Source organism: Hylaeus volcanicus, chromosome 4 (assembly GCF_026283585.1).
Source record: "Hylaeus volcanicus isolate JK05 chromosome 4, UHH_iyHylVolc1.0_haploid, whole genome shotgun sequence".
NCBI classification, from domain to species: domain Eukaryota; kingdom Metazoa; phylum Arthropoda; class Insecta; order Hymenoptera; family Colletidae; genus Hylaeus; species Hylaeus volcanicus.
In genome coordinates this window covers 13,214,414-13,241,153 of record NC_071979.1, presented here as the reverse complement: position 1 = coordinate 13,241,153, position 26,740 = coordinate 13,214,414, and the positions used below count along the sequence as shown (strand labels likewise).

Genomic DNA, 26,740 nt, shown 5'->3' with positions numbered 1-26,740 from the left:
AAAACATTGATATTTCAAAATGTATTTTTTAATTTTTATCTTCGCCCTGACGGTACAAATTTGCGATGTCCAGGTTCAGAATTTTATTACTCGTATTTTCGTCAGCACGCGGTATTAGAAAACGTAAAATATCTGCTGGTCGTGATGTGTTAATTTTTATGTATTTTGTAAAGTATTATATAAGTAATGAAAAATGATTTGTTGTTCTGGAACATAAAAAGTAGCCCTACTTTGTGAATTTTTGATTACAATATTATTCTTATTATCTTCTCAAAATTCTTTTAAATGACACATGGTGTGAAATATCTAAGATCTTTTTATTCCGAATAACATATGATATCGTTTAAGTGTCACTATGATTACGTAACGAAACGTAATTTGCTATTAAAAGAACACAATCCTAAAACCGATTTTGGAAAATCTGTTATCATAGATTCGCACGGTTAATACTTTACCGAGCGTTAGTCTATTAATAGGCTTTTTGCTAGGACAACCAATACTCTGTTATCTATTATTGATATAACATTTGATGCTTCCATCATTATACGAATTATAAAATATTATGTAAATATTAATCGAGAAACTATTAAAATTGAGATTGAATAATACTAATATTGTCGAAATAAAAAATATTGAATTCATTCATGTTATACAAGTTAATACAATTGTACCAAATAATCAGATTGTACATGTAATAATGTTTGTAGATAATTTATCAGATAAAACTGAGAATTCTATACATATAGGTTAACTAAATAATTCAAGAATTCGATTTGAATATGGTACGCATCTCGCACTCGTCTTGTAAATTATACTAGGAATTGAAACAGTTAAATTTGAGTAATATACGTATACATGTCATTTCGAATTTCGGAATTCATACAAGTTGTACAAATCACTAAATTGTACCAAATATTCATATTGTACAGATAATACCGTGTATTCACGATTTTTCAATAAATAAAGAAATAAAAATTCTTGTAAAAATAAAAAATATTATTGAATTTAATTATATAAGGTGTCCCAGAATTAGTGTAAAACCCGGAAATGGGGGGTAGCTGAGAAGATTCTGAAGTACAATTTCCTTTGCAAAAATGTCGGATGGTGCTTTGTTTTTTTAATTATTAACGAAGTATCATCCGACATTTTTACAAAGGAAATTGTGGTTCAGAATCCTCCCCATTTCCGGTTCGTACACTAATTCTAGGACACCCTGCATATCCAATCGCTACCGATCGGTAAAGTGTTAATTAATGTTAATTCTCTGTTTCAATAGTTGTCAATAAAAATTAAGTAATATTAATATAAGGAAAAAATATATGGATCAAATTGACTGTCTTGGTGGTGTCGTGTTAAAAAATAAGTAGGGTCTACTATATATATATATATATATATATATATATATATATATATATATATATTTATTTATTTATTGCTTTTAAACCGAATATGGTTTATATAGCATATACGTTACATAAACATATTAACATATTGCTTGACATCTTAATGCGTCTTTTTTACATGGATTATCTTAAGACTAGTTTGCATAGCGTTTGTGTGCTTACATTATTTTAATGAAATGAAATGAAATTATAATGATAATAATTATTTAATTTAAATTTAAATTAAATTAAATTCTTATTGCGCATCGGTTAAGGGTCTTCCTATTGTATATACCTACATCTATTCCTATTTATTTCGTTATAGTTCGAGATCATGTCGTTATATCTCACTTGAGAATCTCTTTCTTGAATATACAATTAAATTAAAGTATCCCGTACGCTCGTGTGAATGAACTCTTCCTCTCGATCCGTGCCTTTCAAACAGTTTTGCTCTCAATGTTGGCTGACTAGACCTAAAACTCTCAAGTGGACACGTAGCGTTACCGGTGATTTACAAAATTGCAGGCACGAGTCGCATAACACGCGGTACAAGCTCTTTCGAAGAAGAAAAGATCGTTAAAACGACCATAAAATTGCTATCGCGAGACGACGCGTCTTAATTGTTGCCCGTTGCGGGTCAAAGTCTTGTGTCGGAGCTCCTTTGCGGAGTTTTACGATAAAACGACGCGGTTGGTGTAAACGGGCTGATTTACGGCGATTCGAGACGGAAGTCTAACGCTGCTGGAGACTCCGATTTAAAGTTTCCGTTCCTAGGTTTTCTGCGCTATCACTTTAGCTTAATATCTTCCATGCTGCTGGTCGCTTTACGAAATTACCGTAGCCGTTACGCGATTTCCACGGTTCTCCCCTTTCAAATTAAATTCTTTGACAACTACTTCAGGAAATGATCTAGATCGTACGGAGTGGAAGAATCGCTTGAACCGTCGCTCGTGAAGGTCGTTTACGTTGAAAGATTTATTGTTAGAAAATCGTGTTTGCTCTGTATACTTGCTGTTAATCGCAGGGATTTAAATAGTATGACGATGGAGTACTCAGACAAGTGCTTATTCGTAAGCAGCCCTTCTTAACCCGTTGATTCCCATTTCGCATTAACATGAGTGATGACGCATACTTATCTATTTAATTAACTATATAAGTGCATATCTTTGACATATTGTAAGATGTCTAATAAAATTACGATGATTATGAAAGTAATGATTAAAGAGACGAATATTATTAATAAAACATTTCGACAAAAAGCAACCGAGAGCACATGTGTTCAGGTTCAAGCACGTGTGCTCGGATTCGAGCACATGTAACCTCGATTGTCTTCGAAAATAAAAGTTTACACTTGCTAATTGTTACTATGACTCTCATGTAATAATATTTTAGAATATCGAAGCATGTATACAACTATTTATTTATAATTTTGTATGAAATACCTCATTTAAAATCTCCATCCAAAGTATAATAAAATTGACTTGCACTATTCTAATCACTAGAGGTTTTGCCGTGTATTTTATTTACTTATCAAAAGTTTATGTCCAATTGTTATAAACTCTAGAACATTCCTCGGTATTAAGTATTTGATCTTAGGTAAGTTAGGTAGGTTTGATCTACTAGAATGATTAAATGTAGCGTGTGCTACGTTGTTCGACGAAGCATTATTAAATAAAGTAAACCCAATGCAGTTACGTTACCTCTAAATACACACAACTACAAAATTCTACGTACTGCATTTTTTCATTTAATCCTCGCTTGACAGTCTTCAGTCTCAACTTTAGAGCTGCTTTGGACTTTCGAGCCAGTTAAAAGGTTGCTTAGTTATCGGTGCTGCTTTCCAACAACCTACAATGTTAGGTACACGTAACTTTGCGTTATTGTATTACACTAGCCTTCAAGTGCTCCGAGGGAAAGAGACGTGACATTATACGACTTCAGCTTAGCAACTTAATTAATATGTGAAATTATGTGGAGTAACGTTGTTCCTAATTCCGAGTCGTTTCATACAATTTTCATTAGACACAGCTCCGAAATAATTAGAATAATTTATAAACACTGCAATGCCTAATTATAAATCATTAACTCAAAGTCTTTATTTTGACCAACAATCTCCGCGGATGTTTTCGAACATTTATTGAATTTTAACGTAGCATTATTCGTATTTGAATATCATCCATTATAGTAACGTGTTAATGAAGTTATGTAGGTTCCGCCTTATCATCTGCTATCATTTTATCTTTACGATACCAAGGCTCGACCCAACATTCTTATATCTAACTATAAAGTGGCTATGAATATTTATCACTGTTAGAACTTACTTTCAACTTTATTGCATTGCTCGAAATAGTAAGGTCGTCCACTCAAATGTCTTTACAATTTGGTGGTGTGTTCAATATCGTGAACAGTAGAAGCATCATTGTATTACCCCACTGATATTGATTAATTCTTCAGAATTATCCAAAAATATAACGTCCTAATATACAGGGTGTCCACACTAAAGTGTGGCAGACGCATATTTCAATAACTATTGATGATACGAAAAAATTGTTTGCATGTAAATGGCAGGATACAATGAGCTCTATATTGAGGCGTAAACGAAATTTTTTTTATATTATTCATTTAAAAGATATTTTCATATTTATTCATTTTTTATATTTATTCATTTAAAAGATATATATTTATTTAAAAGATGGTGAAGTTTCGTTTTTTAATTGGACCTATATATTATTGGGGACCTATATATTAATTCATTTACTCTTAATGTATTCACCCAATTTTTATTAGTTTTCAAGATAGAACGCTTCGAAATTTACTGATTTTCAGCGGAGAAGTCTCGATTTGAGTGACAAGTCATAAAAGCGGTCCTACGCTGTCACTCAAACTGAGATTTTTTCATCTGAAAATCAGTAAATTTCGAAGCGTTCTATCTTGAAAATTAATAAAAATTGGGTAGATACATTAAGGGTCAATGAATTAATATATAGGTCCCCAGTAATATATAGGTCTATTTAAAAAACGAAACTTCACCATCATATCTTTTAAATTAATAATATAAAAAGAATTTTGTTTACGCTTCAGTATCGAGCCCATTGTATCCTATAATTTACATATAAACAATTTTTTCGTAACATCAATAGTTATTGAAATATGCGTCTGTCACACTTTAGCGTGGACACCCTGTAAACACCCCCATCCATAAATATATGGACACGTACCACATGTAATAGATAATTAAAGTATACACCGAAAATTGTTACTATCCAATTTTTGGTTGCTAAATTCTATTTCGGATGTGTATTTTGTAACATTTAATAATATTAAATTGGATAATATTAAAATATCGAGTGAAATACTAATAATAATATTAAATTTGCTAATAAAAAATACTAATAATAATATTAAAAAAATAATATTTAATTAAAATAATAATATTAAATTGGATAATATTAAAATATCGAGTGAAATAGAGAAATTTTGCGATCATTTAGACAAAAGAAGTGTAGAAAAAATGTCCAACATCTGAAAAATATTTATGATATTATAAAATAAATGGAATAATACTATATTGCTTTTGATACTATGAAGAAATTAATATTTATGTTATCAAGATTGCTGAAAGAAGTTTTAAGAGCACAAGGCGGATACATTGAACGAAAGAAGACTGAAAAATTTGTTAATATTACTGGCGAAACATTAAATGAACTATTGATAAAATATATTCTGTAATATTCTCAAATTAAATACAGAAACATAAATGGTATTCTTTAATATAATAGATTCGTAACTTTTCATAGATACTTATTCCAATTGATGGAGTGTCCACATACTTATGCGCTATAGAATACTTCGTTTCGATAAATACTAAATTGGAATATCTCTGCATCATGTGGTTATTAATAAATAATATTAAATAATATAGGCTTTGTTAGGACAGTTAGGTAACCACGACATTTGGTCAATAAGTTGCGATTTTAATAATATGTATAAACAAGGTGTGCTTTCAATCTGATTTTCATTGCACCCCGCGGTAGCTGTAAAAGTTCGCGTAAAAAGAAACTCGACGATTCGCTATTCGACGATTATTTGACAAGGTAATCAATGTTTGAGAATCTATTAAAAGCAAGACACGCAACTGCACAACGTTTTTCCCGGTTTTTCTATTTTTACTCGAACCGTTTCTCCCCAACCCGTTGACGCTTGAATCGATTCGAAATCTTTGCTCCTTGCCGAGTTCTGCGGTTCTCCGTGAGGAAAAAAAAAGGGCATCGACGGGAACGTCGGCGTTAATGTAAAGTAACAAGGCTTTGTAGCGAGGTGCCTTATGGCATTTGTTGGCAAAAGCGAGAAGCGAAGAATCGCGGCCAACTGGGTCTGATCCAAGTGCGTCCTCTCGCGAGGGGTAAGAAAGCTCATGAGAAAATTACCGTGCGATTACATCCCCTCGTAAGTACCCCTGATGCTGCAGAGAAAGTGGCGCACTTGGGGGAGTAGAACAAAGAGGTTGCCGGCTCATCGAGAAAGTTTTTTCTCGGCTTGTAAATTGAAAAATGAAAGACGCGGGCCTCCTGACTGGCAAACTTCCCGGAGTCAATCGGGTATCTCCTTGCTTCTCGTTTCTCAACCACGGAGGAATAGCCATCCCTTGGCCGCGACTTTGTCGTTCCTCAGCTTTTCTTCGCTAACACCTGCCCCTGGAGAAGAGTTGCATTCCATAGATGCAACGCTAGCTTGATAACTTTGCCATTTGGTTGATGCACAATTATCCTGTGTTTCTTTTTCCGTACCGTTCCATAACTGGAAATTAGCGTTAATTTTCTTTTATCGTTCAGATAACCTTCAACTACTCGATAGATTATTAGTATGTGTATGATTGGTTTGAATACATTATTCGAACAATTATATACGCAAATGCGAATTGCACTGCAAATTCTATTCCTGGTTATGGAAAAATTATGAAAATCGTTTTATTTTATACACTACGTATTTACAACATTGATATATCAAAAGATATTTTGTAATTTTTATCTTCGTCCTGACGATACAAGATGTCCAGCGTCAGGATTTTATTATTGTCGTCAGTACTATGTATTAGAAACGTAAAATATCTGTCGGTCGCGAATGTGTTAATATATGAAACATACTCTTAAGTGTTATAAAAAAAAAAAAAGTAATCTCTCATTTTACAATATTTTCTCACCTTTATAACATAGACACTATAAGAATGTTGTATACACCGTCACTATAAAATTGCTGTAGTTTCTTTATTAAATATTGACACAATCTTCAGCAGGAACTTTTAGGATGACCTAATATTTAATTGTCTTGCTAGATTTAGTAGCAATGTAATTGCTAGGTAAATGAGTGAGACCACGTAGTTTTTCGTTAACTTTTTTAAGACAAAATTTGTTCAGGTTATAGTTCATCAACATGTGTGTCGATAGTCATATTCATATGCTCTAACACTTCGAGAACCACATTGTGGTGCATCTTCGATGGACCACATTGTGGCCGATGTCGAAGCGTGGATAAACTCGAAGTACAGACACTTCTTTGGTCGTCAATTCAACCATCTGCTAAGCAAATGGGAAGCAGTTTTTGAAGTAGACAGCGAATATGCGTCAGTATAATCATTCGAACAAGCTCTGAGTGTACTATCATGTTTAGTTTTTCGACAAATGTTGTCTTTATTAAACGCCGGATAATTATGCATCAATCTATTATTCTTCGATTGCTATCACGTCTGGAGACTGTTGTTGATCGCGCATGGTAGTACATTATTAGTTCTAAAGGGTTTTTTCCAAAAAGGGTTTTAAGACTTTGTTTTTTAATAACGAAATATGTTTGTCAGCTGTCAGCAAAATATATTAGAGGTATATAAGTAATGTCGTTCTTTGATAACGTACATCTCCATTGTTGAAGATGAACTTCGATCGTTTGATGAACTTAATCATTTGACGAACTCTCTATCCCCTTTTTGTAAAATGAGGCTCATTTTGAAGAACAATATTGTCCACGTGCAGTTTTGATAGGTGCCACAGTAGGAAACATTATTTTTCGTTACTATACAAAATTATATTTTATTTGAAAGATAATACAGCGTTAATCTACAGTGTAATCTCCCTCGTTGTAAACAATATCTGCTCATCTCTCTAACAAGCTTTCTATTCCTCTTTTGTAAAATGAGGATAACTTTTAAGTAAAATATTCTTCAAGTGCAGTCATGAGTCGCTGTATCTAATCGAGTTTGTTCAATTGAACTTAACTAAGTAGTAGTTCTCCACTTTTAGATACGAGTAGTAATTAATAAAAATGTACTTACATTTTCCAATGCCTTATCTGCGTGTCAAATTTGATAAAAATCGAAGATTCTCATTCGTGCGATGTTCCTTATAAATGCAAGAGGAGGAGATAGGGAAATAAAATAAAAAACAAAAGAATGATGAAGGATTGAACGTGACCATATTAATATTCTAATATTCTCTTTTATTTATGTTGCAGGTAAGTCCAAGGTCTGACTTCTGATCACGGGAACGGAGATTAAGTAATTAAACCAACGAATCCTTTTTGCTTAATCCAAAGAGGCGAAGTCGGGTAAGCTGCTATTATCAAGAGTTTAATGTTTCTATCGCACCGCCGACTTCCATTCTTCCCATTTATTGTGACTTTTCGCGAAAAAAATTAATTACAGCTAAATTATCGAAGCAGTGGCAGACGAAGAAAAATTACTGTCGCGATTCGTCCGCCCGATAAGCCAGTTTATAGCTAGTAATTGCGTTCTTCTATCTAACGACCGTTTGATAAGGTAAATCTCAGCATGAACGCGGTTAATTAAACTCGCAACATAATAATAATAATTTTGCAACAGTTTTTTGCGAAAATCCCAAGCGTAGAAGATCTGGATAATAGAACCGAACACAAATCTAAATTTCTCGAACCAAATTATAACTTCACAAATCATAATAAAATATATACTGATGCATCAGAAACAGAGAGCGGAGTGAGATATGTTGTAATTACATCAAAATAAAACAAAGCCTACCTGAAACTACTATTATGTTTATCGCTGAAGCCTATGGAATACTGGAAGCTCTCAATCTCATATCTACGAACACCTTACAATAACGCGTTATACAGGGTGTTTGGTAACTGGTGGTAGAAACGAAACGGGGGTGATTCTACATGAAAAAATAAGTCCAAAATTTAGAATAAAAATTTTTCATTGAAGCTTTGTTTCGGAGAAAGTTGACTTTGAATTTTTGTCGAGTACGGGTGCACTTGATCATGTACCATTATAACGAATCTCACTGTAGATCATTGTCTCGACTGAAGTTATGTTTATAATCACTTCCAATGGCACGGAAATGTTTTCTTACCTGTTATCTTATTATTATTATTTAAAACAATCGAATACGTATTCGGCAGAATGGGCAACATCTTCAGAAATTTCTCTAATAATAAACTTTATGATTACTTCAACATTCTATGTATTTCATTACGTGTTCCGATTTTCCATCGAGACAACGATCTACAGTAAGATTCGTTATAACGAGACATGATCAAATGTACCCGTACCTGGCGAAAATTCAAAGTCGATTTTCTCAAAAATAAAGCCTCACGCGACAAATTTTTGTTGTATATTTTTGACTTATTTTTTCGTGTAGAATCATCCCCTTTTCGCTTATACAACCAGTTACGGGACACCCTGTATATATTGGCTTCATGAGTGTAATAAAAGCCATGATGAACTTAAATGAAAAGAATAATTATGAAATCATCAGGAATATTCAGGAAACATACACCAAACTTACAAATAAAAACATAACTATTACCTGGGTACCTCTCCACCAAGGCATAACTGGCAACGAAAAAGCAGATCTTATTGCAAGAGAAGTGGCAACAACAATGATATCAAATAAAGAAATTCCAGTCCCGTATTAAGTCTTCATTACACAGATACAGCACACATCGTAAAAGGAATGGGATGAAATCTGAAACAACAGAAGAACAAAAACTCACAATATAATACATTACTTTTACCAATCAGTACCCCAAAGCGATATGATCAGGAGAGAAAATAATAGTAATGACTAAATTGACAACTGGACACTCAAAAATCATACATGATCATCTACTAAAGAAGACGGACCCTCCCCACTGCGACTCCTATAGTAAGGAAATTATTAGGTTGTCCCAAAACTTTCTTTCGTTTTATTAATAAGTAATACATACGCGATATTTTATGTTTTGTATTACATTGCTGAATTGGGTACGATTCATTTTGCTCAATTACAGTTACAAAATCGATATCTAAGAAATTAGATTGTCTATTTATATAAACACTGCCGCACAAAATAATTGAGTGCAACTCACGAAAGAAACTTTTGACCACCTACTGTACAAGTGCAGAAGATTTGAGCTACAGAGAAGAAAGTACAACTTGAATCCAGAAACAGTTCTAATATCCCAGAAACATGTGCAAAACACCACTAACTATCTCAAGAACACTAAACTCTATAATAGTATATATATATATAGTACCACTAATCAAATAGAAATCCAATTAAATCCATCGCTAATTACCAAGCAGTAGATGCGACGAAAAATAAAACCATATAAAAAAAAGTATAAATATGCCAGATTAAAAGAAAAGACAACAGAAATAGAGAATTGTTAAAGCAATTAATAATTGGAGGTTATTTCTTACTAAATAAGGACCTAAATCTATTCATATTGTTTATTTTTATAAATTCTAATTACCGACAACGTTGAATTTTAACCTTCCTCGTAAATACAAAGATAATTTTTTCTAAAATGCAATGGAAAAACTTTCGATGTGAAATGCTATACAATATACAATAATTGTATCAGAAAGGAGTACAATGTATCGAGTTAAAGATATATATTTCTTGCTACTCCTTGACTACTACAAAAAAAAAAAATAGATACATAATTTGATAGTAAATTATACCTATATAAATTATTAAAATATACAAAGTAGTGTATACTTCGTACTTATTGTTGTTGGCATTAGCTCTTTCAAGTTTGTATTACGTCGGTGGGAACAATTTTTAATCGAAAAATAAAACCATATAAAAAGAAAAGATCTGGATAAACTTGTTTCCATCGTCATGCAATCGAATTTATCGTTCAAGTTTTCGCAATTTTTTTCGTTAAGCCATGACGAAACCTGAAATGATTTTCGTCAACCATCATGCAAGAGAAGTTAATGCACCAGATAATTCGCCACCTCGTGTTCTGAGCTCTCAGCCTTTCGGCTATTCGATACCCACCAGGTAATCGGATCTTTCTTTTTGAAACGAAGAGGACGGAAAAGCAAGCTGGCCAGCGATTTGGCCAGTCGCTCGGACCAAGTTATTTTTTGCCCGCTAAGCCGGTCTGTACACTCTGTAAACTATAAGTTAGTTAGTTTATGGGTAGCTTTTACCTTCTGGTTACAACGTGAACTTAGCCCGCGACGCATATCTACGCTTTGGCGACAAACTATGTTACGTTCAAACACATCATTTTATAATAGTTTCGATTATGAGGTACAGATATACATTTTATTGGGTTGTCTGGAAAGTCAATGTCGATTTTTGGTAAGTGGCACAGGTTTGAATATGTCGGAATGGTTGGAACCAAATAACATGTATACACCCCTTAAAAGGTAGAAAGGTTGTGGAACAAAATGGTACTTATGTAATTCAATAAATATATATCAAAATTCAAACGTGCCTTTGAGTTTTTCTTAAAAATTCTTACGACTTTTCTGGACAACCCAATACAATTAGTTTGCAATTAAGTTTTCCGTTTTATAGTGGTCCACCTGAAGGAGGCTACCTACACATGTGCCCCTTTTTTCCATGATCTAATAATTACTTGTAGCATGATTTCTATGATTTTAGCAATTGCGTAGAAGAAAACGTTTCTTTCTAACTTCGTTTCTTTCAAGTTTCATTAAGATTAACTTCATTATCATTTCTTACTAGCAAAACATGTTTTCTTTTGTGTTACGTCTTATGGTGGATGAAAAAATACATACGATAAGGCGTGAGTCATATCCTTCACATTATCTTGAACATAAAAATAGTGAAAAACTTGAAAAAGATTTGGAAAACATGAAGTTGGAAAGAAATATCGGTATTCTTTCAAAATTCTGTATCACAAAAAAGAAAAAGAAACATTTATATGGCCCTCCTTTAGCTGGAATATCCTGCGATCATTTTAGATTCTACGTGGTACCTTATCCTATTATCCTTAAATGTCCACTTTCGATTTCATTTGATTTTATAAATATTATTTCCTTTCCATTTTCACCGCCTCCACTTTTCTCAACCGCTCCGTCATTTTACTCTTTTTTCTCCTATACGACCAACCAATTTCTGTTCCCTTTCTTGAAATTTCCACACCTTGCTTTGTCACTTTACCGCAGATAATAAACTAAGCTTCCTGTCCTATTGAATTTATAAAATCTATTGTATTTTACTTTCTAACTACTATAGTGCTTTTTCTCTCAAATTTTTCAACCCTTGTTGACCGAAACTATTTCTTTGCAAATAATCCTCTTCTCCATAGTACTTCTTACCCTACTTACATCCTTATCTTCTCCTACTAAACATTGTTTCGTAAAGATCCTCCCCTTCTCTCTACTAACAACTTATTCATACTTCAGTGCCATTTTCCTGTCCCCATTCTGATTTTTCCCCTTTTATTTTCCTCTAACGATACCATATACTAGTCTGTGTATGTATTTCTAGATTTAGTGCTCTACTCATGTACTTAGTTTATATTCTTTCCGTGTCCCCTCTTACCTTCTATCCCAATATCTGCAGTCCATACATCACCCCTACGAAAAGAGAGCCAGACATAAAGATTCATTTAATAAAAAAACCCTTACATTTAGATTCTACAATTCCTTATACTTATTGTATCACTGTTTATCCTATCCTCAGTTTTTGTTTAAACTATCATCACATAACAACACTATTTCATTAGGTTTGTACATATGAAATGTCGTTTATTCAAATGAAACTCTAACTATATAAAACTATTTTTAATAAAACGTTGCATATTTAATTAAAATAATTATCACATGATACTGTATTTTTATTAATTTTGAATGCATTTCTTCTATTTCAGTGCAACAAGATTCTGCATTAATTATACAATCAGAGGGTGGAAAATAATGATGAATAAGATACATTTCTAATAAAAAAATTACCAGCTTGAATTGTTCATAACAGCGTTCAATTATTGTAACATTCTCATAACCTTCTTGAAAAGGTAACTTTATTTTTAGCAATTTTCACCACTATTTTCACAAGTTTAGAGTCATATAAAAAAATTACGCGAATATTTCAGGTATTCATAATTGGGGAGTGTGCTTCAATAAGGAGGCAGCTCTATTTTTTCAAATTGTTGGCAAATTAAAAAGAACGTTTTAAAATTTAGATTTTTGAAATTTTCTTTCTATTTCTTTTTTATATCGTTCCGGATTCCATCCTTCCGTTTCAGAGTGATCAGGGGAGGATTAATTAATTTGGAGTTGACTCCTTATTGCGCTTCGTTCTAAAAAACACCTGAAAAAGGGATTTTTCGAACGTAGAGAATAAAATTTTCGTTCAAGCACATGTTTATTTTATTCTTAAAACATTCGGTAATACAAACAAAAAATGCAGAATACAAAAAATCGTAAAATTAGTGCAAAATTCATTCTTCTTCCTGCTCTGTCAAAACGGCATCATCAGTCTTTCTAGTGACCGGAGCTGTCTTTTTATTGCACCACGAATAAAGGAATTTTTTAGATCCGGGAATATGTTCTAATTTCAAAACCATAAAAAGATCGAATGGTTCGAATGTTTCTATTATAAACATCTTTAGTGTTTTAATGTGTACAATATATTTCTTCCTTTTTAATATTATCAAAATCAATTAATGACAGAGTAGACTAAAACGATAAAAAATATTAAAAGAGTAAAAAAATTACGCCAAGTACATGAAAAAGTGGAGGACTCAAGGAATTATCATTGAAAAATAGAAGATCCCCATAAAAAACTACAAGAAAGTAGAAAAATATATGAAATCGAAATGAACTGCCAGTACATGGAGGTGCTTTCCAGCACAGTACAATGGCGACACTGGGTAACACAATGTAAAATTCGGTGCTTTCCATCTATGCGCAGCTAAAATGCTGTGTTCAACAGTGCGAACGTTCAGATCCTAATGACAATTCATGTAAAGTGACTGCTCCGCACTTTGGCGGTGAAATGAAGGAGCTAAATAGTGTATCATCCACAAACCGAGACTGTTTAGAAATTTGCCTAGATTTCCGCGGCCTGGAAGTCAAATGTTTGGCGTGGCCAGGCAAGGTTAAGGTGTCGATGAATAAGAATTATTTTAAAACGCAAAATAATGAAAGTGTACTCATATTGACAAAGTTTTAAACTGACAAATTATCTGAAAGTTTGCGAGAGTAAAAGTATTGGCATCGATGAATGATCTTAGAAATATTTTAAAACCCAATACAATGAAAGTGGACTCATAATATTGTCAGAGTTTAAATTGACAAATTACCTGAAAGTCTACCAGAGAGAAAGTATGCATATTGATGACATAAGAATGCCTTACCTGGCCACGCCAAGCATTTGACTTCCAGGCCATAAGATGTCTAAATTATATTTTTTTTTTTAATTGAATAAAGTAAAATAAAGAGAGAGGGGATAACAAAAGCCCTATATATATATATATATATATTTCATATAATTTATTAATTATAAACATTTATTCGTTCAATTTATAAATAATTATAAATACCTGCAATTTTTTTTCTTGCTGCAAGAAATTGTAATGTTAATGATGAAATGAGAAAAGGACTCCATTTGTATAAGTTCGACATAAAAAGTCTAAATTAAAAACACTTTGGTCGTATGGATCTATATTAAAAACAGTTTTCTGTATGAATAAAGGTATCTCGCAATTCAGATTTGGACAACTTACCTTGTAGTCAAGATCGATCAACACTTTACAACACTGGCTGCAATTTGTTATTAAACCCTACATAAAAAGTCTAAATTGAAAACATTTTGCTGATATAAATATAATTAATAATGCAATAGTGTAAAAACTTTTGACACTTGGCAGGTTATGAATGACGACATCTGTTTCGACTCTCGACACTCGACTTTTGCTTAGCTCCTATTGGCTAAGGGTTGACGACGGGAAAATCATACGAAAAATACCGTTTCTGACAGATTCATGACATGATATTACGATATCTCAGTTGTTCGTGGACCGATTTGATTGATTTTGGTTTTATTCGGAAGCTTATATGCGGTTTACATTAGAAAAATGCTTTTAAATTTAGAAAATATTGCAGGCGTGTTGAGATATTCATGATAGAAATGTCAGGTTAGGTTGGAATGGACTATCTCTCCTGTAAAAAATACGTGGTAGCTCCAACGCCAGTATATGCGCGGTGACGGATAATTTTTCATGTACTTGGCGCCGAGACGCTACCGCGTCTCTAGATATACATATATGTTATTGGCCCTGGTGATTAAAACACTGGAAAAACGACATTCTAATTTCTCTCCTCTCACCTCTACTCCACATTCTTTATACTATGATCACAAATTGGATGACGAGCTTTGTCTTTGTGAGAGAAGTCATCCATCTACGTTAATCCCTTCTACTAGTACAATTGTGGAGCATTAAGTTCTCAAGGCTCTCGTGGAAGATCTGTAGATCATTTGCCTTGAAGGCTTTAATCTTTGAGGCTGTTAGCTTTCTCACTACTGTTAGTTGTTCGTAAGATTTCTGACCGAAGTAATAGAATCTTACGTGGACTTAGTATGGTAATTTCTCAAATTTATTACTTGCTTTCGTCGCCCGGCATACCACGTCACGACATATCAAATTTTTGTTTCTTTTACAAATTACCTCAAAAAAAAAAAAAGAACACTTTTGTACCGTTTCTAATTTCTGTTCCTTCACCTCTATTCTACTTTTAGCAAATAATAATTGCAATTAGTAAATCGGATGACGAGCTACGACTTCGATGTAAGAGTCATCCATCTATGTTAATCCCTTCTGCTAGCACAACTATGTAGCGTGAAGTTCTTGACGTGTTTATGGTAGATCTGTAGATCGTTTCCCTTGAAGGCTTTAGCCGCGAGGTGATTGTTTATGAGATTCCTCGCAAGTGTTGGAATGTCGTGAGAGCTTAGCATGACAGATCTTAGCATCTTAACATGGTAAATTTCCCCGTCCTGTTGCTTCTTTTCGCTAAATGTTTCAGCTTTACGTATTTATAACCACATGTGCCATATCAGCGCTCGACCAATATTTGTTTCGTTGCCACCAAGTTGATTTCCTACCGTCTTTTTCCAAATTCTTGTTTAAACTTTCTATAGCATACAATTTATAAAACCCACTGTACCTTGTCCTGTAGATCTCATCCCCCGAAGACTATTTTAATATCTCAGTATATTCTTACCGTTATTTTATTATTACTATCATTATTATCATAACATACACACGTTGAAAATAAAAATTGTAATCATACATTATTTGTAATTTTCAAGCGTATGATACTGTTTAAAGTCAACAATAATCAGTTTATAATTTGGTGCTAGTAATAGTTGTGCCACAAAGAGTGATATCACCGCGTTTCTTCACGGATCTGCTACTTGTACTCATCACTAATTGTAAGTCTTATCTAGCATATCCTGCTTTGGATGTGCCGCTGTTAACCACTTCCCTGCAGTAGTCGGTCTAAAACACGCAAAGCTTTCTCCAGTCACTTTTTTAAAATCCGATACAAAATTACATTAAAAAAATGTCTGCTCTTAACTTTATATTTCTCCTTCCATTTTACTATTTATCCTTTTTGTGGCTAAACGTGGTTTCGCTTGTTTACCTGGTTTTACATTCTTTTACATTGGTTTACGTTACTCTTAATCGAATAGTTGAAGACTATTTGAACGATAAATATTTTACAGAAGAATTTGAAAATATCGATGTATTCTTTCCTTCAAAACTATAACTCGTCATCCAGTTTACATATCACAATGACAATTCGCACTCGATAAAAACCAACTTAGAGGATAAAAAGAGTTATAAGAGAAAATATCGTTAAGAATATACTGATACATTGCAATAATATTTGGGGGATGAGATCTAGAGGGCAAAGTATAATGGGTTTCATAAATTGTATGGTGTAAAAAGTTGGTTCGAACGACGCAACGCGACGGCTTAAAAACGCTCCTCAGGCAGCCTTTCTTTCTTCTTCATTTTAACAAGATAGGTCCGATTACCTGCGATACACGACGGGTATCGAGTAGCGGAAAGAATCGAGGGCCAAGAACACGAGGTGGCGAATTATCCGGTGCATTAACTTCTCTTGCAGGTTGGTTGACGGAAACGACTTCAGGTTTTGCGTGGCTCGTCGAAAAAGCTCAGGACAGTACCTGTCGACTTCACGATGAAGAAAATTATTTGTCCATTAACCTAATTCCGAATCCTGAGCGCCGAATCTGTACCAATATTCGAATAGATGAATTTTGCTCAAATATCGATGAAAGACTAACTTCGAATCATGACGCTCTCCAAAAATAGATAAAAATAAAGCCATGTAAATATTCCTGATATTTCCATGTCACATTATTGTCTACATACAGATTCTGTATACACATGGTTTTTCATGTTATTATTAGGTTGGTACATATGAAATGTCGTTTATTCAAATGAAACTCTAACTATATAAAACTATTTTTAATAAAACGTTGCACATTTAATTAAAATAATTATCACATGATACTGTATTTTTATTAATTTTGAATGCATTTCTTCTATTTCAGTGCAACAAGATTCTGCATTAATTATACAATCAGAGGGTGGAAAATAATGATGAATAAGATACATTTCTAATAAAAAAATTACCAGCTTTGAATTGTTCATAACAGCGTTCAATTATTGTAACATTCTCATAACCTTCTTGAAAAGGTAACTTTGTTTTTAGCAATTTTCACCACCATCTTCACAAGTTTATAGTCATACAAAAAAATTAAGCGAACATTCTAAGTATTCATAATTGTTGATACTAAGGTTCTAATGTTTCTATTCTAAACATCTTTAGTATTTTAATGTGTGCGCTTTATAGTATATTTCTTCCTGTTTAATATGATTACAATCAATTGATGACAGAGTAGACTAAAATAGATGTTACTGGCCCGGGTGATTGAAATACTGGAAAAAACGACATTTCATATGCACCAATCTAATACTAAGCAGTTGTATTTACAATCAAAGTTTAAAATTAAAAGTATTAAATGTAAAAGTATTTAAAGTTTAAAATTTTAAATTAATGAAAATGAAAGTTTTGTAGTTATCTATGATTAACACGTTGACTGTCAGACAAATATTCGTGAAAGTTTCTGCTAGAAATAAATATTATTTATACTATTGGAGACTATTTTTTAGGATTTTTTTTATTCTTTTTAAGGTCATTAAGACTATTGCATAATCAAACATTTATCGTGGTACTTATTTTCGTAACTTCATCAAAATTCATAAATTTGATTTAAATTAATTTCCTTTGATGCTTGACTTTCGTAGTTAATTTTTTTAGTTTTTAAATTTATATGTACCCATATGTGGGTGACGTGTTAATATAATACGGCGTATCAATTGAGCCGTCCATTGCATAAATCGATTAACTCCATAAAACAAAAAGTTGAGAAATACGATGAAATGACCTCTGAAATAAATTATTTATTACTTAATTATATATTTAAATATAATATAAATTATTTATTATTTTTCAATAGCTAAAGAAATTTTGTCACTTAATGGTGTTACACTTTATTATACAGGAAAGTTAGTATAAATTTAGAAAGTTATGACTAAATACCAAGTGCTTTGACACTTAAATTTAAGATTGTTCAAAAAGTGGAGTTAATCGATTTGTGCAGTGAACAGCTCAATTTATTGTACTTTCAATATTGTTGAGAAACGAAGGTGACCTTTAATTTATCGCAAATTAAAAGTTAAGTCGCAGATTAAAGACAACGTAATGTCGTCCACTGAAACCACTGCCGTAGATAGTAAAGCCGATATCTCTGCGCCGCGTTGTCAGAGACTACACACCGCTAACGTCTGTGCGCGAGTGCACGCATCGTCGCGCGTATTTTTGGCGAGTCAGTGCCAAATATGTATCTTGGTTTGCGATGCGCGCGTCCTGTTATTTGCACCCACACAACTGACCGCGGGGGTATCACGTATACCCGACGAATTGCTCGCGTACTGAAATTGACACTTCGCGGAATAAAGAGTGACATTACGGCCTGTTAGTTGTATTTTTCGCTAGTCCCGTCGAAGTGATACCATCCCAGTGATTTAAGCTTCCACGCCGAGTTGTATCGCGGGTTAAGGAGTCGCGTCACAGTAACGACTCGATATTCGAGAATTTTTTTCGAGCAAGCAATGCAAGTTAATCAATTTGTTGCTTACTCTAGTTAATATATACATATTGAATAATATAAAAAATAAATTTTTAATGTGGTTCATTCATTCATATCTGTTATATTTATCGTCAAGATGTGCGCTTTCCTTACTTGTTTTTATATACATAGTTAATCATTACGTTTTGTTACGTTAGTCATACATTTGCCTTGGCAAGATTTTATCGTTAAAGAATGGAATATCGAATGCATAGAAAAAGTAAGGTAGAAAATCAACCACTAAAAGAAAAAACAAGTTTGCTGTCGATACAACAATGTTATACAACTATAGGTTACTATTAATCCAACTTTAAATTAACAACATCGAAATGACGTGGTATTTCAAAATAATTTTCATCTAAATGTAGCCTACGTACGTAGATGCATTCAACTTATTCAATCATCCTGGACATTTTTTATTTAAATCTACTTTTTACTCACACTTACACTAACGAATTTCAATGAAACATTCGGCTCACAGCGGTCATACATAAATTGAACGTTTAGTATCGATACATGGCCACACTATGATATAATTCACACACGATCTGATTCTTCGTGCTCCTTATTTGCTGACTCTATTCAATTATTCGACATCTTTGTACATGCGAGATGAACACACAAAATAATACATTTAAATATATTTAAAAAAGCGACGTTCAGGAAAAGTGTTATTTCCAACCCAACTCTTTGCAAATTACTCAAACGTATCGTCGCGACAGAACGATTTAAGCTCTCGCATAGATCGAGAGTTAGCGAGTGCATTCGTTTATTCGCAGTATAAAATAAACCGTGAAGAAGTATAGATTTATATTACTCGATGAAATGATTGTAATCAGGAGCGAATGGTAATAAAAATACCATTTAGCTGATTGCCGTTTCGACCGCCATGCCGTAGGAATGATCTAGCGTGCAGCGTTACGTTTCAAATTTTTGGCAGCCAATTTTTTTTTCACGCTACTACGCCGTCGCGTCGTTGGCCACCGTTTTTGTGTGTGTATATCGTCGGAACACTCTTCGACGTCGATTAAACTTCTGTAAATGCGCAACGGCGGTATTCGACCGCGTTCGCTATTCAGCGCGTACGCGTGCGCAGAACTCGCCTGGGTGCAACGATACTTGCCAGTGCCAGTGCAAAGCAGGTGGGTGACGTCATTGGTTCGACGATTAGTCTGCCAGTGGTTCTCCGTTTTGTTGATACTCTGTCTGGAGCGAAAGGTTAACGCGCAAAAACCGTCTCGACCGTTCTTGTCGATTCAGCGTGGCTAGACGGTGCTCCCCGCTGGCAGTTGGATTATCGCTTCTTAAAAATCGAATTGCAGACGCTTAAAACGATTCAAGGAATCGTACGCGTGAATTTTCGCCAGTTTTTCAGCCATTTTGCGAACAACATCAATACAAATTGCAAGATGAATGTTTTAATTATTTATTTGCTTATCAAGATAATTTTAGGTTGCACAATACAGTCGGATAGAGGTGTCAAAGTTTATCGAGAAAAAAAACAATACATGCCAGGTTTCAAGTCTGTATCACGATTTGGAGGAGGGGGACTAAAGTTCCAAATATCAACCTTCCAATTTTTCTTATATTATTATGTACAAAATTTGAAACATTTCGGACGAGGAACATTGTACAGAATTTTTTGCAATTCTTTCATTAAAAATCCGTGTTGCGGGTAATTAAATCGGAAAAGAAAATTACACTTTAATGGAAATAGAGATTAGAATGTATAATTGAGCAGCATAGTTTTATTATTATTAGTTGCAAATTGTTTTAACGTTACTGGCGATAAATTGTTAATGAAAATGAAGAGACGTCGAGATACCGAGATATTAAATTTCTTTTATTTTGTTTTATTTACACATTTAAATTTAATAAAAACGTCGGTAGGAGATCACCGAGTTAATACATTCTTTTTAAATGATATCGACGGTAATTGTTTAAGTAATGATTAATTGATATTATACATAGCAACTGTACTATAAGTATAACTAAGTAGTATTTGCATGTACCGGCAATAACGTTTTTAAGAAAGAATTTAATAGGTTTAATACATCAATAAAACACTTTAGGATTAAAATTCCCCAAATCAGCTTTATTCTCGGCCTTCGTGGTGGTATTCCTCCTTGAACCACGAAAAAAAATCAAGGAATTTACCTACGTTTATCAAGTCCTATATGTATACTAAACGTCGAATGCCTCGGGGGAACCTTGGATCTAAAAAATTCCAAGATTCCGCTGCGACGTTATTAAAATAGCTCGTTTTTAGAACGGACGTAATATACATAAATGCATTTAAATTTAATCGGCGAAGGCCGTGAGCAAATATCTGAAAAAGGCTCGATAAATTTGTGAATACGCGCGAGCGTTTCGTGCAGGCCTCTTTTTTACGGAGAAGAGGAGCCGACCAACTGCGCAAAAGAGTTCTCGAAATTCTGCAGACATACGGCATAAAGGTATGCGCCCATGCAATCGGGATACGTTAAAAAAGCCTGGCCAGTTTTGTATTCGGTGCTGTAAACGTGTCGCTGTTTTTATTCAGAACTACGTACGACTTCTTCGAATCGCGATGGTGTCGAACCAGTCTCTTTCAGCATTGTAAAGGAAAGGTAAAAATCTCTGCTAATGGCACTTTAATATTTTCTTTGAAATATGTCGCTCCTCGAAACCACTAAGGCAACTTTTGACGTTTGAACAGTCGTACGTTATACTACAGACAAAACAAAATACCTGCTTTAAGTTCCGATCGAAGGGTCCTCCCACATCCATGTTAAAGAAATTTATTTCAAATTCACGAAAAGTATTGCAAACTATATTTGATAATTATTGTCATCACAGATAAAAATAAAATAAAGTTTTGCAATATGGCTGGTCGTATTCATATTCTAATGAAAATTATTTTGTTATTTACAGGAACATAATACAGTTTTAATGATACGAAGATCGGTATAATTGGTATTAAATTGGTATCAGGCTTACGATTAAGTACTATAATAAAATATACAGATTTCTCTATGATGATCATATTTTAGGAAACTTATATTAGATCTGAAGATATTAGATCGAGCACATTTATATGCTAATATTTTATTTGACGTCAATGAATGTTGAATATTGCTTGTCAGGCTTATATCTCTCGTGTTCTTGAAAATGTTATAAAATTTAAGTAAAATCAAGTAACAAAAAAAAACAAAATTTCTTATTTGCTATGCGTTTATAATATATGAAGAATATATGAAAATAATAATATGTATAATATGAAATGTATTTTGTATAATATGCATAATATGAGATACACTATGTTTTTATGTTTTCTATTTTCTGAAATATCAAGATGACCTATTTTGTCATTAGCACCACGTATGTTTATTCAGTACCTTGTCGTAACTTTAAAAAAAGGGAATGAAGTTGCCTCGACGTGACCTTCACCCTTTATAGGTCACCGGTACTCATTGTCATCACTAAGGAAGGGAATTTTGTATGTTTAAGTTTCTACCCTTATCCACAAAAAAAAGTGGAAAAAGAAATGCTGAGGGAGTTTTTCCCTATAAAGGGTTAATATAGCCTAGGATTACTTCATCACGGGAAATACAAGGCATGGGAAAAATTAATTGTCTTTATTCGAACCATCGCTTCTAACATACTTTACATAAAACAGGTTTTTATACGATAAAAGGACACTTATAAATAATGAATTGGAAAATCAAATTAAATACGTAGGTAGCCAATACAAGCACTAGCATCTAGAATATATGTTCGATCTCCGTTTTAGGTTTATCGTGATTGTACAAAAATTAGATTCCAACAGGTAGAAATAGAAAAAATGACAGAAAATAGAACATTGCCATACGTATGCACTAATTATCATTAAAAATTAACAAATATCTCCAAAAACAAATCAAGATCATGAAATCAATTCAACCTCATTTCAAATTGTAAAAATAAAACTCCGATAATTTAATTTCTCTATAATTGATACATAATGAATTTATTCGAATGTCAGTTATTATCGACTCATCCTTTTATAGTCGCACGAAAATAAATTTCCGAATTAACTCGAAAATATTGGAAACACGATTTTGACAAACGGAATAACGCCGATAAAACCCGTAGGCAGCCAACTCGTTGAAGTTTTTCGAGAACAATGGATCACTAAATATCGTGTTAGTTTAGCTGATGAAACGTCGGCGTTAATTATTCTCGACTGCGCGGACGCGATATGTATTTGTGTCTCGTTGGAGGCAGATAGCTTCGGCAAACATAACCAGAATTTTTGGATTCTTTGACGTTCGATAAAAGCTCGATTAATTCGCGTGCTTTTAACGATAAGTACCCGGCGTGTAACCTTGAAACATATACAGTGCCAAGTATAAGTATTGGCCCAGAGTGTATTAATACAGATTCTCGAAATAAAACCAGTTGTTGATATGGAAAAGGTCATTCCAAACGTTTGATTTTTTCCATAACACAACTCTGTGGTCGCATACGGCGAGTCACAACTCGCAATCAAAATCTTACACCACGTATTACAGAATTCGAGTTACATTACTAATTAAATACCTTTTTCCAAAGTTGTATCACACATCCACAAAGATTTGGGATCGTATGTCTACTCTCAACCACCAAAGCTTTTTTACCGTTCTAGTCGTATGTCTGCTCGTAGCCACCACATCAAAGAATCACACCAATCTTATATTGTATTCGTCCATATATCATATTACACTTTCTCTGTATTTTTATTATTTGAAGTTGAAGTCAAGGCATTTTCAAGGCCAAAAGTTTTTTATTAATGATTAAAAATATTGAGAATTTCGTTCTAAAATTAAATAGAAACAAACAAATTCGTGTTAAATTAGAAACTTGACATTAAAAACAAACTTATAACTATAAATTTGTTCATTTAAATGACGTAATTAAAAAGATGTTCGATTAATTACAATTTTATATACATTTGTCTTCGATGATATCTCCAATGCATCCTCAAGATATTTAAAAAATAATACTTCAAAATGGCAAAATGAAAGTTACCGAAAGATACCACATGATGGGGAATTATAAAATGTAATTTTTACATAAAAATATAACATTAAAACACATTATTGTGTAAACATACACCCCCGCTCAGATGTATGTGGACACTTTCTTAATAGAAATAAATATTTAATAAAATTTACGAATCTATGGTATTAATATCAATTATGTCATTTATGTTTTGATATGTTTCTGATGCATTAGCGAATATACATTATTAATAGTTTTTTTTTAATATCACGTTAGTAATGATAAAAAAGTATAGAGATAACTAGATAATGTTAATGTTTCTCTGACCAAACTTGGATACTATTAATTTCTTCATTGTTTCCGAAGTAATATTATCTCTTTTATTTTGTAATATTTTGCATTTGTTGATACATTGAACATTCTTTCTAAACTTTTAAATAATAAAATTGAATATAGCACTCGAAACATTTAATATTATTAAATGTTGTTAAATGCTCATACAATATAGAATTTAGCAACAAAAGTTGTATAGTACTAATTTACGGTGTGTATTAATTATTCATTGAAGATAGTAAGTGTCCACACACTTATGAACGAGGGTGTATATCTAAAGTTCACGAAAGAATTAATAAATCTTGTTTATCCTCCACAAACTTGCATATTATATGTCACTACTCGTTCTTCGGAAATCAATTCCGACCAGTACGACACCCATGTTCAAATTTAATACGACCGCAAAGGGTTAATAGACTGCGAAAGTTTGTGCATTTATGGAAAATGGAAATATGTAAAATGTATAAGATTGTATACAGCTTCTGCAGTATATACCATAGTACCAATAAAATAAACGTTACACTATTTACAAGATAAGAGACATTTTCATTTAAATTTAATTTCATTATCTGTATCAATGAAATATAAATTTGCATAAACATCCGCAGTCTATTTATTAATATTCAATTCCAAAGAATAATTGAATTTTTAATTTTTACTTTCTTACTAGATGAATCACATAAATAATATATTTTCTTCTGTATTATCTTTGGACTTTTCTGCCAAGTGTAACGTATTCCTTTTTTATGGAGTGTACGATTTTAACAATTACTTACTGTACACTCGACACAGTGTTTGCCTCGTCGATGATCGAGGAGTTTTAATCGGCGGTAGATCTTTCGTATCGCGCGCACGGTATCGATGTTTTGCCTGGTCGCAAGGCGATCGTATGTACATACATACATACACGTTTCTCGCGTGCTCGCGCAGTTCCAGTGAGACTTGAAAATTCAAATTATCCGCATTACTTATCCGACATCGCAACTGCGCGGCAAATGACACCACACGGAATCGCCAGTTTATATCGCCTTCGAGCTGAATCGTTCATCGTTGCCGGCTACGTGGCGTTGATAACGAAACGATTACGATTATGTTCGCGTTGACCTTTATTTTTTTTTTTTTGCCGTAATTACGTCGACGTCGATACGGTTCCAATGATTTACAGCTTTTTAATAAGTACTAGTGGAAACTTTGAGATCTGTCGTTGCGTGCTCGACTCGCGTTTGCACTTTCATAGATAATGCGCAAGTGTCATCTTGCGTAACCAACAACATACGCTTAGAACCTGCAATCGTCGATCGAAGACGTTGTAATTGCTCTGGTGGGCCAGAGATGGCCAACGTTTTAGTTGAATAATGGTTCACGATTAAAAACGCAGTATTATAAATAATCGTTCTCTCCAAATTATTACATCATTCCGATCGTTATGGAACGGTGTGTTACGTGAATTAATTATTACATACAGTGTGTTTCGTTTATCTAGCAAAGTAAATATCTCGTGACGCACTGAAGTTACGAAAAAAATTTATTTACAAAAATTGTTCGGTTTGTAGGGTACAATCATATGATGTAATTTTTTTCGAGCCTGGAATATTAGGGAGGGGGCATTTCAAAGTCAAAATAAGTTTTTTAAATGGAACTATATATTCTTTTTTCCATGACCTGACAGCTTTCTTCGAAACGAATTCAACGGTATATCACATTATTTAATTTTCTGTTTCCAAACGATAGAAATTATATTATAAACTTGTAATTTTTTGAGTAGGTAATGGTAAGACATATCGGGTTGCCGCGGCTATTAGCTGTAACACTGTTGTCATTTGTTTTGATGAGTTGTGGTGTTTGGCTCGAGTCTCATTTATTTTGAGAAAGTGCGATACTAGAGAAATTATTGATTTCCAAAAAATGTCCTTAACAGTTCAGAAAAAAGCCAAATTAGTTTGTCTGCGTGGTGATAGATATTTATCCTATGCCGAAGTGGCTCGGGAATTTCATAGACGGCATCCTTGTCAACAAATGCCAACAGTGTCAACAATAAGAAACATTGATAATTTATTCTAATGATATAAACTATAAATATTGTATTCATTTTTTTTTTTATAACTTAAGATGCTTCAGGAGACATAAGAAGGTCGATCTTTGTTGACAGTGTTGCAGGTAATAGCCGCAGCAACCCGATATGTCTTACCAATACGTACTCAAAACGTTACAAGTTTATAATATAATCTCTAACGTTTGGAAACAGCAAATTAAATAATGTGATATACCGTTGAATTCGTTTCGAAAAATTACACTTAAAAAATTTCCATTTAAAAAACTTATTTGGACTTTGAAATCCCCCCTCCCTACTATTCTAGGCCCGAAAAAAATTACATCATATGATTGTACCCTACAAACCGAACAATTTTTGTTAATAAATTTTTTTGTAACTTCAGTGCGTCTCGAGATATTTACTTTGCTATATAAACGAAACACACTGTAGATTATATGTATGTAGGCATGGATAATTAAAGTGATACTCGA

At 33.1% G+C, this 26,740-nt stretch overlaps 1 protein-coding gene and 1 long non-coding RNA gene across 3 annotated transcripts in view; one reads left to right on the top strand and one right to left on the bottom strand.

The window, feature by feature from the left end:
* The window catches only part of LOC128875842 (forkhead box protein O), a 328,836-nt gene that overhangs the window by 80,722 nt on the left and 221,374 nt on the right, over positions 1-26,740 (top strand). The gene's annotated exons all lie outside the window — the stretch shown is intronic.
* On the bottom strand, positions 20,635-25,868 carry LOC128875846 (uncharacterized). Its single transcript, XR_008456897.1, has 3 exons — positions 24,994-25,868; positions 23,444-23,699; positions 20,635-23,228 (listed from the first exon to the last, which is right to left on the bottom strand). It is a non-coding gene; the product is annotated as an uncharacterized LOC128875846 (long non-coding RNA).